The 4915-nt window shown below is 45.2% G+C and overlaps 1 pseudogene; it reads right to left on the bottom strand.

Moving 5' to 3' along the window:
* Positions 1 to 316: 316 nt before the first annotated feature.
* On the bottom strand, positions 317 to 793 carry LOC144306823 (transcription initiation factor TFIID subunit 13-like; annotated as a pseudogene).
* Positions 794 to 4915: the final 4122 nt, after the last annotated feature.

Raw genomic sequence — 4915 nt, 5'->3', positions numbered from 1 at the left:
ACACTCAACACGTAAATACTACTTCATCATTTAGAGTCAAAGTCAGAAGGAACTGCATGGTTTGCAAGGTATTTCAACTTACATGTGGTCATTAAAACCCAACAAGTAAATCAAGTATAGTCATATAAGGGCAGGCAATTCAAGGCTCAAATTTCACTCTAAAATTGAAGACCTGAAAATAAAAGCAGCTGAAAACTTTGTGTTTCTCCATCTTGCATATACATGGATAGATACTGAGACCTTACTGTGGAAAATATACAGTTATTATACATGGTTTCCCCAGAAAATAATGAAACTTCAGAAAATACAGAAAGTGTCAAGATCCATAATTTGCTTCATCAAAAGCTTTTCTAGCTCGTTTCAATTCTTCATTCATAGTAAGCAAGTCTTTAACCCTAGCAAACTTCCTTGGGTCCTTTCAAATCAAGAAGACGATATCTTCAACTTGTACACGACCTTGTCTTCCGATTGACATTGCCTTGTGAGTCATTTCAGTGATGAACTCTATGACAAGGTCTTCAAGAATATCCACTGACTCAGGATTCTGGCCATCCCCAAACCCCATACATCATACATCGCACTCTCTGTCTTGTCCAATGCTTTAGTCCGAAGGCCCAACTTAATTCCTACCATCAGCACCTGTTCCAGGATCCATCATAACCTTAGACTTGTAGTCAAGGAGTTCTGATTCTTTAGAAAAAAGTCTCTTCCTTTTACCCTGTCCACCTTCTGCACCTCCTCCACTTTCTTCATTTTCTTCCTCAAAAGTAGGGTCTTCCTCCTCGTCGGCCATGCCACCGGCCAGCCTATGGAGCCTGATTTGTGTTTTTAAAGAAGAGGAGATTAGGACAGAGACAACTCAGACTGGGCTCATTGAATGTGGGAGATACAGCAAGACGGACATCTCCACTCCAGGAGAGGGGTCTCAGGAGAAACCAAACCTGAGGGAGACTCCCAGCCTCTGGAACTATGAGGGAATACTTTTCTGCTGCGTAAGCCTCCCCAGTGTGTGGTTCTTTTTTTCTGGCAGCCCTAGCCAATGAACATACACAGTTAGAAAGAAATCTCATAAGGCAGCTGTGACCAGTTCCTTACTGAGTGGACCCCAGGAGAAATGTGGAAAGATCAGAGCTTGAGGGCATGGAAAGGCAGCAAGTCTGTAAACCCAGCTCAACGTTGGAGGAATTTTGAAGGTCAACACTGCCACTACGTAGATTTGTGACCTTGGGTGTGTTACTCTCTTGGCACCTATATTTCTGAAAGTGTACAATGAGCTTTGCAATAGTGCATGTGTTACGAAGATGCCTTCGGGATTAAATGAGAGAACACCTGCAAAGCACTTCTCTTAGCACATAGTAAGCTCTCTCAGCGTGCCAGCTTATCCTCTTGTTTTCCCGCAGTCAAAGCTGCTCCAGGGCCAGCATCGTGACCTCCTCTGCTTTCTAAAGGAAGCATTTATTAAGTGTCCCTTGTATGTCAGCCTTTTACTTTAAGGAACTGAGCTGTGGGGAACCTGGAGTCCGGTTAGGGAAGGCCAGGTACACAAGGGAAATGCTGAGGAAGAACACAAGGTTGCATAGGGCCAGGCACTCTGTCCTACGCTTGGATTAATGTCTATTTCATTTTAATTCTCCACAAAGTTATGAGCTAGAAGTCTTTTTGCCTCTTCTTCTTTAGAGATGTGAAAATTGATGGCCAGAGTGGTAGGATTTGTCCAAAGCTCACTGCAAATGAGCAAGAATCAAACCCAAGTGTGTGGGCGTCAAGCCCATCTATGTGATCACTGTTAGAATGACACCCCCCCAATGACCTTCTTAATAACCTTGGGAAGCAGGGCAGACCTAGCGCTAAAACCATCTTATGTGTTAGGAAAATATCACCCAGGAAATACTGGATCCTTCATGTACACACTCAATGTAAGAAGTTAAGTCAGTTCTTAAACCCAGTGAGGTTTCTGGGCTATGAATCTTATGATTAGATACTGTTTAGATATTCAAATTCTCAGGGATGGTGTCCATGCACCGTGGGTGGACTTGACTTTGAAGGGGGTTGTGGAATGCCACGTTTCCTCTGTGACATGGGGTTTCAGTGTCAGCCATGGTCTGATGGCCATAGACCCAGCATGGGTTTAGGGTCAAAAGGCAGAATTATGGCTCTGGCTCTGCCACAGACTGGTTGGATGACCTTGGGCACTTAATTCCTCTTGGACATGGGCTTCTTCTCTGCAAATAGAAGATACTGTGCTTAATGATTTCCAAAATTTGTTAAAAATCTTATTCTGTGATCCAGAATCATTGAATGGCCCCGAGAGACTGGTAAGAAGCCCACAGGCATATGGGGGCAGAGAGTTGCTCCTGGTCCTCCCATCAAGAAAGGAAAGCTCCGCCATGGGCAATGCCTTCTTGTGGCTGAAGGTGCCGAGATGCCATGGCAGAGATGACATCAGGGACCAAGTCCTTATTAATGTCATGATTACAGTAAGAAGTCTGCTGGGGGACTTAAAGGAATCTGATTTGTACTCCAAGTACTCACAAGTAGAAATCCTTCATGCACTCTCTCTCTTTTTTTAAGATTTTATTTATTATTCATGAAAGACATAGAGAGAGAGAGAGATAGGCAGAGACACAGGCAGAGAGAGAAGCAGGCTTCATGCAAGGAGCCTGACGCGGGACTCGATCCCTGGTCTCCAGGACCAGGCTCTGGGCTGAAGGCACTGCTAACCTCTGAGCCACCCGGGCTGCCCCTTCATGCGCTCTCTGGCCACAGAACAGAGAGTCCTAGAACAAAGTCTGTTTTGATCTTTTGTCTTGGTTAGGGGTGATACCAAGTCTCCAGCATAAACTATGATGCTTGTATTGTTTGCATGCCAGCAATAAAAGAGGAAAACATAACCAAGCAGTTTGGTTAGTTTTGGCATGCACAATTCAGGGTGGGAAATTCCCTCAGATTTTGGCCGATCACTTAGTATTTAATTTTTTAAGTAAGTGTGTCAGTTTCAAAATACCAGAGGTTCTTGTTGAAGGGCAATCACAAAGAACTGGACATCCTGGTGTTTGGAGCAAACATTCCAGCTCGTTGGCATCACAGCACTTACTGTAATATTAGCGATAAGAGCAGTGACTACACGGCAATGTAGGTCCCTGGGGACCTCCCCGGGGAAGCCTTTCCATTTATGGTGAAAAGCAGTAAAGAAGTGGGGAGCTGATGTGCTTGGAGTAGCACCTCCTAGGTGTTCCAATGTCGAGATCAGCGAGTCTAAAGGAACTGGCCTCAGCTTCAGGGGCCCTGAGACCTTGACTATCAGTTGTCCAACCTGGTTTTGGAATCCACTGTATGATCTTGGGCCGACCTTGGTCCTGGCTTTGGGAAGTGTATGACTTCCTGGTTTGAGGTCCACCTACTTTGGGGACCTTGTATGTTCTGATTCCTAAGTTAGAACATATGACTCGAGGGACACCTGGGTGGCTCAGCGGTTGGGTGTCTGCCTTTGGCTCAGGGCGTGATCCTGGAGTCGGGATCAAGTCTCACATCAGGCTCCTTGCTGGAGGCCTGCTTCTCCCTTTGTCTGTGTCCCTGCCTCTGTGTGTGTGTGTGTGTGTGTGTGTCTATCATGAATAATAAATAAAATCCTTAAAAAAAAAAAAGAACATATGACTCAATACCTTGCCTGACAGTGGTCTAGGCTCTTGCAACGCTTAGTTGGTTCTGGGACCAGCAGCATCAGCATCCCCGGGGGAGCTGGCTAGAAATGCAGAATCTCAGCCCCACCCTGGATGTACCAAATCAGAACCTGCCTTTCATCATGATCCTGGGGTGATTCGTTTGCACATTTCAGTTTTCAAAGCTCTGTACCAGAATACCCAAAATAGAGGCGACCATCCTGCACATCCCTGAGACAGATGAGCCATTCGCTGGTCCAGGATCATTTGGTTATAAGAAGACTTAACTTCAGGAAGCTTGATGGGTACACTCAGAAGTTTATCTGTTTTCTGCTCCGTGGTGTATATAAATGTCCTATATATATGCACACGCACGCATAAGAAAATCAGTCATGATTGTTTTTCCATATGCTTTCTGAAATAGCGCAATCGAAAAATACTAGATAAAGTCTGCTAAAAGGCTTTCTGTTAGCAGCTCTGTTTGAAAAGCATTTGCTAAAAGCGAGGATGGCAAGATGCCTTCTGCAAAATGGGACAACATGAACCAAAAGGGAGTCCAGGGGGTCAGCCAGGTGGTCAGGAACCCCTGCTTTCCTTTAGGCTTTCTTCAGGTATCTTGGCCAGCTCAATAGCACACGTAGGACACTCTCAAATGACCCCTGACCTTCTGGAGTTCACAAACGTGGCTGGCACAGGGTAGATGGGGCCAGCTGACACTGGGAGGCCACAGAATGGCTCCAGGAGGAGCTGTGGGAGGAGGAGGCTGTTTCTTAGCAAGTACTTCTTGTTACTCTACAACAGCCTTAATGTGTTCTACGCTGGAATTTTTATTCCTTCTTGGAAGACGAAGCCATAATGCAGTTGATGTCATCATTTTTCAGTTCCTCTCCAATATTTATTTGAAAAACCCCTTACTTGGCTTCCTTGATTCACATAAATGTCATCACTCTGAAATTTTCTAAAATTAAAACACACACACACACATCACCTGAGCTCAATAATGCCGATGGCTTATGACTTTTGACTTTTCTACGTGCTAAATGCCCACCTGCTTGTCTTCTTCCTTTTATATTCCCCAACTTAAGTGGTGGTCTTGGAAGGTTTGGGGTCCCGTTGGTGACCAGTGCTTTCCTGTGTTGAAGAAATCTCATCTGAGGAAGTGACATAGTCATAGGCCAAGGAGGCTGTATCCTTTCCTCTCACGTGTGGGGTTTGGAGAGGGAGCACTGCCCCCCTTTTGGGACCCATGCTTCATT

The sequence above is a fragment of the Canis aureus genome, chromosome 37, assembly GCF_053574225.1.
Source record: "Canis aureus isolate CA01 chromosome 37, VMU_Caureus_v.1.0, whole genome shotgun sequence".
NCBI lineage: Eukaryota > Metazoa > Chordata > Mammalia > Carnivora > Canidae > Canis > Canis aureus.
This window is presented reverse-complemented; position numbering and strand designations above follow the sequence as displayed.